The 12,591-nt window shown below is 34.9% G+C and overlaps 1 protein-coding gene across 1 annotated transcript in view; it reads right to left on the minus strand.

The window, feature by feature from the left end:
- The window catches only part of LOC126754526 (matrix metalloproteinase-2), a 380,711-nt gene that overhangs the window by 3,331 nt on the left and 364,789 nt on the right, over window positions 1–12,591 (minus strand). The window lies entirely within an intron of this gene.

The following is a 12,591-nucleotide window of genomic DNA, read 5'->3' on the forward strand; positions in this document are numbered from 1 at the left end:
TACGAAAATTGTGATGCTTTGATTTTATACACTGGATAATAGCTTAAACATTTATTCAAAACTTGCAGACACAGATTTTCAATGACAAATACGAAATGCTTCCAATGTTTAAGGAATGCCATTTGATTTATGTACTTGCTCCTAGGCTTTGGTTTTGGTTTTAGTGTTTATACTCGTATGAATAAGTTCACCTCAAGGGTGCTATTCCAGAAAACATTTAATTCTGCTACAAATCGAAGCAGATTGTATGCGACGAATCAGCACACTGTGTTGTGGCTAGTGGAAAAGTAACTTTTCTCCGATTATTTTTTTCAGTGTTTTTAATTATGCAATTTTGTCACAGACATTCCAAGTAAACAAAAAAACATAAAGCTTATTTTTATGATGGCCCGTTGATTTTTAATTGATTTTAGAAGTCAAATATACAAAATTTTCACGAAAAGAGGGGATTTCAGGGCTCTATTCAAAATGATCTCATTTGATTTTGGTGACAGATATTTTGATTCGAAAAAAAAATCTGCCTTCGGACAAGTATCTTCTGTAAAACAAAGGAATGTTGTTTGAGACATTTTCATATGCACCTTTTTTAGAGCGAAAACCCGACTAAAGGTCCATTTTTCCTTTAAAATTGGGTTAGGTAAGCAATATCTAAAAAGTCCCAGAGAGTCCCAGTTCCAAACCACTACAGAAATGTTACATAATTTGTTTTCAACGAACTATGAAAAAATCAGCTGCCCATACCTGCCCTCCTGGGAGTTATAGCGATTTTAGTATATCACTCTCAGTATTTATTCCACAGAAATAGAACGGAAATTCTCGGAATCACTTATTGAGTAATTTAATCATATTGGTTTTCGAAATAATTCGTTCATTTTTGGTCCCCATTGGGCAACTATCAGAAGAAGCATTGGAAGCAGGAAACAAGGACTTCAGAAACACAAGGCTTTACCATGCGAGGAAAACATCAAGAAAAGACAATTGTGAAGACATATTACGTTATCTGCTCGCCAATTCTGATCCCGCAATCACAAGTAGGAGAATACTGAAGGAGAAGAAACACCTGAAATTATCAGAGGAAGCAATGAACTTATTGGTAGATGACTGATAATTTGTAATTTTTCTGTAGAATGCAATAAAATATGCCTGTGTTATAAAAAAGTATCTTCACATTTTTTTTTTATTCTACATCTATTCTAGCACTCCACAAAAATGAGCATAACTCTCTTAAAACTGAAGCTATTGACTTCAAACCGGTGTCAAATTAAGGCTTTTATTGCCACCTTTCAAATAAGAAATGAAATAGATTTTAGTTTTATATAAAATTTCAGAGTTTTTCAACAAATATCGAAAAATCATGAAAATTTGACGTTTATAATTTTTGTTCGGACCACCCTATACTTTATTTAAAAAGCTAATCATAGGGTATTTATCAGAAATAAAAGAAGAATTAAAATAAAATTTTTTTTGTAAATTTTTCGAACAACTTTTTTTTTTTTTGACTTTTGTTGAAAATTTGACCCAACAATTTTTTTCGGTGTAAATTTTTTTTCACTCATTCTGTTTGGGATTTCATTCTGACCGATCTGTAGAAGTTTCTCATCGATACAATTAAAATTACAGTTTAGGCAATATGATTTCCAAAAAATTCCGGTGCAGCAATGGGTTACGTTTTGGTGTAACTGGCAGTGCACGTACAATTCTAGTTCTGCCAACGAGCTTTTTTTTAATGATTTATTAGTGAAATCGTCGATGAAGCATATACAAATATAATGTCGATTTTGGGCAGCAACCAATAATAACGGTAGCAGTAGCCAAATATACGGTTGCGGTCAACCAATTTGTGTTTTATTTAGAGTGCACAGAACAGCAAAAGGCGTTGATTATTCCAACTGATGTTGTATTTGCTGTGGGAAAGGGCTGGTTAGCTAATCCGCTGTTCGTTTCTGCTGTGGCATCTTCACTCATACAGCACAAGGTTCAGAGCCATTTCTATTTGTATTTGGAGATTTGTTTGCACGTTTGCGTGTGTTTGATCGTAGCAACAAGCTGTTCTAACGCGCATTTATCAAGTAAATTAACCATTTTCGCAAATTAATTACATTAGTGACAACACACATGGCGTGATGCGGTTTGGCGACCACTGGCAGGCTACCAAGCTGCGCTGCAACGCTGACACTATTATTTGGTGGAATTGGTGGCATCTACAAACATAGCACAACGCTGTTGGACACAGTTGATTACAGCATCTGTTTACCGTCCAACAGCGTAGATATGTATATCAAATTATATAGTATGTATGTATATGGAGTTAGTAGCATACAGAGGAACTAGGTGGATGCGGAGTGTTGGTGCTATTACCAAGTTGAACGATATGAAATTTATTTGTGGATAATTACTCCTACGAAAATGCGCTATCGTGTGGCTCGTTGTGTGCTTCCATGGGGTATACAGGTACTAAATGTGACCGCGATGAACCTATGCAAACGGACACACGTTAGTATGTACATAAAATATGTATTAGTTTAACTTGTTTGTACTCATGTACCTCCGGACTTTTGTGGGTATGTACATGTATGTATTTATATTTAAATACTGTGGTCTATGAAGCTAAATTATTTATGTACATATGTATTTACATCGAAAATTAAGTACTGAATAAAAATAATAATTTCATAAACTTTATTACGAATTCCCTGATACATGGTTCTAAAATATTAATACACAGTATCGTCCAGTATAACGAACTTTCGAAATAATGGTTTAACGAATCATCAAAATTATCTAATTAATGTTTCCATATTTCGAACACAAATTGTTTTAATATTCGATGTTGCGAACACTGCTATATGTTTATCTTGAACTTCGCACTTTTTGACAAAACAAAGGCTTCGTTAAACCAACGGTAGTTTAAGTATTGTACGAAATAGCTGATGAGATTGTCAAAAGCGTAATCCGTCCGGCTACCGAACCAAGTCACTAAAACGATACCTAATAAAATTTTCGAAATGAGATGGATTGGATAGCCAAGATCATTTGTAATAACAAAAACTTTGGCCTAATAACAGGTCACAACTTACTGGTATCACATACTGGTACATTCAGGAAGTGAAGGTATGACAAATACCCTGAAACACCTTTGCTTTTACCCAGCCTCATCTAGAGCTCGTCTTAGATATCTAAAAACTGTGCAGTTCAAGAAACTAAACGAGATTTACGTCCTGTATGACGAATACTTCAGCTTGAATTAAACTGAGCCTCCATCTGGCTCTACTCAAGAAAAATAGGTCTATGCATCACTTGATAGCGGACCAGTATAACCTAACCTAACTATAGTATAACATCTGCAGAATATATAAAATAATTCTGTCAAGTTTTCATTCCTTTTAATTGGACGTAGTTCAAAGAAAATTTTCGTGCGATTGCACAGTGGTCGGTCTTATATGGAATCTGCGGCCAAAAATACTTCCACTGCCGAAAGTACTTATTGCTTGACTCAGCAGATTCTTCTGAGAGTTCTCCAATTGAAACTGGTGCATATTGAATAACATCAGGAGCGTGAATTAAAATTTTGTGAACTGACGAAGGAAGAAATACCAGGAATATTTTGAAGTTAATTCCCTTGCAGGATCTAGTGCAAATCTAGTTCATTTAGGGTTGATTGAACTGATTCCTTTTGAAATTGAATTCGAACAGGATGGCAATAGCGGGTGAACCAAGGTCTAGAGTTTTTCCAAATTTGTTTATGCTCATCATCACTTTGCGATTTTATTATTAGTTGTAGAGGGACATATGTATGTATGTCGTGACAAATAAATTATTGTTTTTCGAATTATTATTTTAAAATTTTTGCTTATATTTGCCCAGAAAAACTGCCAGAAAGGCCACATTTTCCTATTACTAATAGGTAATGAGAGAAGTCATTGCGTTCATTAATTACATTCTCAGTGTGGTCCAACAATTTTTTTATCTCAACTTCAACATCAGATTCTAAAAAATGTTGAAATGAAATTCAAAAATATATAGGCGTTAAAGATTACACCGATACGATATGCCTGGATAAAAGTACGTATAAAACAAACATTTGATAAAACTGAGAAAATGATGAAATGAAACCCAAAGCTCAAGTATACGAAAAGAAACAAAAAAAATAATACAATTTACACGAAAATATGTATGTACAAAAATTAAGAAAAATAACACACCAAAAATCGCATGACTGGTAGAATAACATAAATAACGAAGAGAGGAGCCAAAGGTTGTAGCTGAAATCAAAAGCATAGACTTAGAAAATATTAACTAATATAAGCAAATTTGACTGATTTGAGGGCGCGACAGGGATAACAACTTTTTAGATACCTGAAATCGATGTATAAAGAAAAACATACCACTCAAAACAGCACTTATAAAACAATAGTTATAAAATAATAAAACAACATATTATTACACTAGTTTACAGTATTGAACTTTTTGTCTGTTGCCGCGAATTCTGCGATTGATATTGTTCACTTAATACTTGTTATTGTCAAATCTACCCTCAAAAATTTTTGAGCAGCTCGAGTTACTTTGTTTTTGGTTTTTATCATTTACTTAAGCATATATGTATATATAAAAAAACTTCTATTCTCGGATACTTTTACCTTTTGTTCAGATATCAAAAACTTGTTGATAAAAATGGGCTTGAATGGGCTGGGGAACCTATTGTCCACAGTACAAAGTTAAAGGAGGAATATTGTAACATTTCGCTAGTCTTGAACAAAATAAAATACAATGACCATGATGTGCAATTTGTGTCAATTTAAAAATGGTCAACATTCTTCTCGGTCAACAAAGTGTTTATACCAAGTTTCCCTGTTTTATATGTCTTTGGGACAGTAGAGCTAAACAAGAGCATTGGGTGAGAAAAAACTGGCCCTTGAGAGAAAAAATGGGGCCTGGAAAGTACAATATAGTCCACAATTCATTAGTAGCTCGTAACAAAATTATCCTTCCACCATTACATATAAAACTGGGCATCATGAAACAGTTTGTAAAATCACTAGATAAAGATGGGAACTGCTTTTCTTACATTTGTCAAAAATTTCCTCAGCTCACTATGGAAAAGATTAAAGCCGGAATTTTTGATGGCCCCCAAATTAGACAATTTACGAAAGATACTCAAGTTAGAAATTCTATGACTGACTCAGAACTAAAGGCTTGGACAGCATTCGTGTTTGTGATGCAGAATTTTCTCGGAAATAAAAAATCTGAAAATTATATTGAACTTGTAGAAGACCTTCTGCTACAATTAAAAAATATGGAATGCAATATGAGTATAAAACTCCACTTCCTCCATAGTCACTTAGAGAGGTTTCCGGAAAATGTAGGAGATATGAGCGAAGAGCAGGGAGAGCGTATGCATCAAGACTTACACGTCATGGAAGAGCGCTATCAGGGTTTCTGGGAAACAAATATGATGTCTGACTATTGTTGGTCTCTAATACGTCATTTTCCAAAGTCTACACATCGGAGAAGAGCTTTAAAACGAATTTTTTTAGAACTTAATGATTAATTATATTTCCTAATAAAATATTTCTTAATAAATTCATGTTTTTTTCTGTGTAATACCTACATAGCTGAAACTCTGAAACTAGAGCTGATAAAAATATTTAAATTATATTTTTGGAAACAGCATATTATATGTAGTCAGCAATAGCTAAAATTTTTTCGGCAACAAATGTACTGTAAACTAGTGTTATATATGCTATACACCATATACCTTTCTTCTCAATATTCCTTTCGATTTATGGCGATTAAACGTGATTTTTTACTGCAATTTAATTTATAATAAGAGATAATTTTTAAGCTATTTTCACTGCACAGTCCGCGTGTTTCTATAGTCTCGTTTCTTTCGCTTTTCGTAGCGCGTACGAATTGGATAGAGCAAAAGTGTATTTACCGTTAGTTTTACTAGTTTTTTAAGAAATAACTTTGACAGAAACAGTGGTAAATTTCAAACTTTTATCTTTTTAATTTTGGCCTATGAAATCGACCAGTGTGGATTGGTTCTATTTTGTTTGGATTAGAAATTGCGTTTATCGTTGGAAAATAAACTAAAGATTTTGGATAATTCGATCAATTGGCTTCCAGTAAAAGGCTTATCCGAGAAAAAAGGAGTTCTAAGTCATCGGTTTGCATTACAAAAAAAAAAAGTTTAAGCCCGAAAAAATCGCGTCGCCAGAAAAAATGACGTAAGTCTCTTAAAAAAAGCAAATTTCCAAAAATGGATAAGGCCCTCTAAAATGGTTTATGACTCAACGTCGAAACCATATCCCTATTAGTGGTGCCGGGTTAAGAACTTATTATTAAGTTCTACGGGCGATTTTTTTCACTGATTTGTACGTATAAACAAACTAGGTCGATAAGTAGAGTGGATGTCTGCCGAAAGATGAATATGCTCCAGGATAAATATGTACTACATATCATTAATTTAGCTGGATGTATTTGGATATTTATTTGATGCTTTTATTACAGTTAAAAAAAAAATTGTTTATTTATAATAAACAATATAATACAGCATTCGAGTTTGTCTAATAGATGAAGACCAAGCAAGAAGTGGAGCTGCCCGGTAAGAGACATTTCGGAGAGGACATTTTTGTTTTATTTTTAACAGTCAATGGCGACCGTTATCACGTTATGATAACGGACTATTTGAAGCCTGCAATTAAAACTCGTGACGGTACTTTTTCACGTTGTACCACAGCTATTAACACCAAACACCAAAGCAAAATACTTCAGGACGTTATCTTGAACAAACAGCAACCATTTAAATTGAGCTTAACTGCTGACGAAGTCAAATTATTTTTAATATTGCCAATTATTATTTTCTTAATTCCGCTGATAAAAGCAGTGTTATTGACGCCATTCGTTCCCATTGTACCCCACATCATAAAGGAACCTACACCATGCTTGAAAGTATAATTTAAATTTTTACCTTTCAGCGCTTCGCACTCTTGACGCCATACTAACCGACGACGAACAGATCGGTTAGGTTTGGACTCATTTGTAACATTTACTGAATCCCTAAATGCGTTATCATCGAGGATAGGCTTTTTGACATATAATAACCGTTACGCAATATTTCTCTTCGTTAAGTGCGGTTTGCTTCATGTGTAAACGCTAAAAACGCGATTGATACAAGAAGTTTCGGACAGTTTGAGTGTGTGTTTTGTAATGTTATCCAACTCCTTAGCATGAGCGACATCATATATTTTAGGGTCTTTCTTGATGCTTTTAGCAATTATTCTTTCAACCTGGCATTGAACCTTACGCTATCATCAAGTCTTTCAACTTTACCACCCTTTTTGAATTTAGTAATAATTTACTGAACATTAAGTAGTATGTATGTGGTTTTTTGACAATATAGGCTGTTCCGGAAAACTATTGATCTATTTGACTACCATAGCTTGTAAATCCTGTAAACCAAAAATACAGTGTATACCAGATAACTGCATTTAAAGTATTGCCAAAACAGATTTACCATTTTTTTTGATCGCTCAAACAAACAGATGTTTTCAGTGGTTAACATCAAAATGAGTTTGCTTATGAAATGTGTATAAAAATACGAAAAGTACATAAGATTGATATTTTTGTTAGATTTATATAGTTAGATTACTAAAAGTCTTGTAGTTTTCTGTTATTTTTTTTGGTTTACTGAATTTTAAAAAGTATTTCTGGACCTCAGAGCTGTTCAGCTGTTTTCAAGTATACCGAGGTCATTAACGATACGGAACTTAAAATTGTGAAAAAGTACCCATGGTTACGCAGCCAGCAACTAACCAAAAATTGTATGCAATAGCGGTGTTAGTTAATATACAACTGAAATTTCACATAAGTTAAATCTCCCGCGAACATCTAGATAATTGTTATGATTGAGGCATCCCTAATAAAAATGCTATAAGGCGCTTATTAGTTCTTTCAATTAATTTATGTTCCGATTAAATCCATTTTTTACCATTCATGCCAATATACATAGAATTCATGACATAGTCTCGAATTCCAATTTTTAAATACCCGTTAAGCTTCTTTCTACCTAGCCTCTGCCAATTATGTATTATTATAGATGTCCTTATGTATGTAGTTATACATATGCGCCAGACGACCATGTGCAGTTATAATGGCGTCATTGTTTCTTAAGAAATGCGTTCTCAGCAAAAGAAAATTATTTTCTCCAAGTGAACGAAATCACAGTCGCATTCGTAATTTGGTTGGCTCAAGTGATTTTCAAATAGAGCCACAGCAGTGGGTGACATTATCCTCGCTTTTAAAAGACTACGGCATAAGCTCTTCCGCCCGAGGATGTTGCATCGTTGCGCTGAGCTATGCGAGTATGTAATGCAACGAAATGAAAACGAATCGCGCCGTTCATTGTGCAACATTTGACATTTTATTAATGCCAATAAAATTGTCATAACTAACACCAAGATGCCACAAGCTACAACATTTTACGAGCTTTCTACGGCTACGGATGCACCACTAGCTAGCTGCAGCAGCTAAATTATGTGCAGTCGCAAGTATTTTTGTGTTGAACGCGCCAAAATGAATGGCTGCGTGGTGGAATGCGTAATCATACTTCCATACATGGCTGCCTTTGCCATCAGGATTGTTGATGACATTTCGCATAAGAAGCCGTTATGTTGGCAACGGAAATGACGGTTATAATAAAGTATCTGGTTTCCTTACATCACATGATGACATTGTATCCAGTTTATAAGTGCCTTATAGACACAAGAATAAAAGAACAAAATGTGAAAAAGGCGACAGTAGACATCGATATCGCAAAGTTTAATGTCGTGAACTTTGTCTAAACTAAGCTTATAAAAATTATAATTTGTTTGCAAATTACTTTATTCATCTTTATATATTCTGTAGGCTCGATGTGCATAACTTAGGATCTTGATTTCATGAAATGGTACTTAGGTTAACAAATCAAATGGCAAAAAACGCTCATTTAGTAAATAATAATTCAAATCTTATCACTTTTGTTTAATCGCGTATGATCTGTGTTTGAATGTGGTCATTATGGAATCATTATTGAGATAATTATTACTCTATATGTGAAGGGTCGACCAAAAAGAACGACATGACTTTAAGATAAAATAAAAAACTCAAAGTCTTCGAGCTCGAGCTTTGATGGTTGATTGGGTAAACCAGATAAAATAATTTAGCAGCGTTAAATATCCTGATCTTGGCGGTTCTCTGATTGGGCGTTTTCTCGACATTAACGAGTTGCCATACTTTGCACAATGTGTCCATGTTTAGCGGTATAACATAGTGATCGTGGCGTCAATTTCATCAAGAAATCCGAGAAAAAAGTGGGTCAGCACCGTGGTACAACAACATTTCCTGCCTCATTTCGAAAGAAATAAACCCCGACGATGCCGCCTTACCATAATCCGCCCCAAACGATAAGTTTTTGAATTTGCGTGAAAATCTTTGATAATTTCCCAGCCTTGTATCAAAGTGAAACGTGATGAAATGACAAACACACTGACAAAATTTGACACACATCTGTAAAATAATACTATGACCGTCACTAGTTGTCAAAATCACGTCATCCGTATTGGATCTTTCGCATACCCGAACTTTAATAAATGATTGGTCCAACCCGGTCCTTTAAAGTGTCAGCTAACTCGATCATTATCATCGGTTGCAGTGGCACCGTCGTTTTTTTGGTATCAGCTCGATATTTGTCCTTCTTTAGGGTAAGTGTGCCTATGATCGAACATCTCCGAGTGATCGGACACTACTCACTTTTTGCGTTTAAACTAAGAAAATCGTTAGAGCAGGCATGTCTAGAAAAAATTCAATGGGAGTAGCCATAGATTTTTAACGGTATGATAAGCAAAATTTTCTGATAATTGCGTGACCGATTTTACTAAAGAAGTTTTAGTTGGTGCACATATCGCAAAGTGTGTAAAAGTTATTTTTTTGTTAATGATATATACATATGTACTTATATATTTTTGCAGCTAAGTATTATATGATAGTGTGCGAAAAAGTGTGTTAGTAAAATTTAATTTTTATCATAAATGATTCAAAAATAAATCGTGATGAAAATCTTGTTAAAAAATAAAATTTTAATGGAATTAAAATTAAGTTAAATTCCAATGCCCGCTTTAACATTATCGGTTAGTAGAAATTGAGATAAAGTACGTACTCCAATATCCGGACAGAAAGTTTTAACAATACTATATAAGTTTTATTTTAATTTAAAATATTTTTAGAATGAGTAATGAACAAACTAGCATAAAAAAAGTGGCGCTTAATACTTAAGCATCCGTAAAGCCTCCGTAAAGCATTCAGTATTTATGTGTTGGGAAGAATTTAGTATACCGTCCCAGGATTTCAAGGATAAAAAGAATATTCAAATAATTCTTACAAACATGAATTTTGAACAAATGCTTATAATTTGAAATATAATTTTTGTATTTATGAGTTGTATTAAATTTTGACATAAAGAGATAAGAGGTATCCTATGTCCTTACCCTGGTTCTAAGCTACCTCCTCACCAATTTTCAGTCAAATCGGTTTAGCCGTTCTTCAGTTATAAATGGTGTAACTAACAACAACTTTCTTTTATATACATACATACTTATATAGATTATTCATTACTTTTTTTACATTTCTAGTAGTTTGTTTAGAAATACCTTTAATTATAAGTGAAAATTTTGAATTGTAACAGTGCATTGCGAAAATGGACAGACAAGCAATACTGACACTCAATATTAAAGAATTGCAGCAAGCACTACGTGAACTAAATATTTCCCCTACTGGACGTAAAGCGGAGTTGCAAAAGAGACTGTTGTTGTACCATGGACAAGAGACACATGAGGATGATGAAAATGCTGAATCAGTTAGTTCCTATGACGATGTATCAAATACAAATTTTACGTTTTACGCTGTTTTTACGTTTAATTATATCAAAGAAAGCCTAACACAATTTAGTGGTGACGATAATATCGATATTCAAGAATGGATAAATGAATTTGAGGAAAATGCATTAGTAGTAGGGTGGAATAGTGTGCAGAAATTTATTTTTAGTAAGCAGTTGCTGAAAGGAGCTGCCAAATTGTTTATTAGAAGCCAACGAGGCTTGGTCAGCTGGGAATCACTGAAGGAAGAATTGATCAGTGAATTCGGGAAAAAGGTGTCGTCGTCAGAAGTGCATAATTAGTTGAGAAGTCGTAAGAAGAGGGTAAAAGAAACGTTTCGCGAGTATTTGTATGTTCTTACTGAAATATCGATACTGAAAGTTTAATATCATATTTCATTGAGGGTATAATAGATATAAAATTGAACAAAGCGGTTCTGTACGAAGCAAAAACCATTAGTGAGTTAAAAGAAAAAATTCAAATTTACGAAAAACTCTATAGTAAAGCACTTAAGTCAATACCGAATACGCCTTATAATAAAAAAGTCTCAAAATCGTGTTTTAGGTGTGGAAGCTCTACACATCTCATTCGCGACTGCAGCTGTCAACAAACAAAATGTTTCAAATGTAATGGTATAGGACACAAGTCTCTTGAATGTAATGGTACTGCGGGTACAAAAGTAAAGAAGGAATCAGACAAAATTCTTCTTCTTAGTTAACAACAGCGCGCCAGTCGTTTCTTCTTTTCGCTGCGTGGCGCCAATTGGATATTCCAAGCGAAGCCAGGTTCTTCTCCACTTGGTCCTTCCAACGGAGTGGAGGGCTTCCTCTTCCTCTGCTTCCCCCGGCGGGTACTGCGTCGTATGCTTTCAGAGCTGGAGTGTTTTCATCTATCCGGACAACATGACCTAGCCAGCGTAGTCGCTGTCTTTTAATTCGCTGAACTATGTCAATGTCGTCATATATCTCATACAGCTCATCGTTCCATCGGATGCGATATTCGCCGTGGCCAATGCGCAAAGGACCATAAATCTTTCGCAGAATTTTTCTCTCGAAAACTCGTAACGTCGACTCATCGGTTGCTGTCATCGCCCAAGCCTCTGCACCATATAGCAGGACGGGAATTATGAGCGACTTATAGAGTTTAGCTTTTGTTCGTCGAGAGAGGACTTTACTTTTCAATTGCCTACTCAGTCCGAAGTAGCACCTGTTGGCAAGAGCAATCCTATTTGCTATCCAATTTCCAGGCTGACATTATTAGTGGTGTTAATACTGGTTCCTAAATAGACGAAATTATCTACAACTTTAAAGTTATGACTGTCAACAGTGACGTGAGAGCCCACTCGTTCACTGCCAGACCCATTTTCTGTGCTTCCTTGTCCAGCCTGGAGAAAGCAGAACTAACGGCGCGGGTGTTGAGGCCGATGATATCAATATCGTCGGCATACGCCAGCAGCTATACACTCTTATAGAAGATGGTACCTTCTCTGTTTAGTTCTGCAGCTCGAACTATTTTCTCCAGGAGCAGGTTGAAGAAGTCGCACGATAGGGAGTCGCCTTGTCTGAAACCTCGTTTGGTATCGAACGGCTCGGAGAGGTCCTTCGCGATCCTGACGGAGCTTTTCGTGTTGTTCAACGTCAGTTTACACAGCCGTATTAGTTTTGCGGGGATACCAAATTCA

The sequence above is a fragment of the Bactrocera neohumeralis genome, chromosome 4, assembly GCF_024586455.1.
Source record: "Bactrocera neohumeralis isolate Rockhampton chromosome 4, APGP_CSIRO_Bneo_wtdbg2-racon-allhic-juicebox.fasta_v2, whole genome shotgun sequence".
NCBI classification, from domain to species: domain Eukaryota; kingdom Metazoa; phylum Arthropoda; class Insecta; order Diptera; family Tephritidae; genus Bactrocera; species Bactrocera neohumeralis.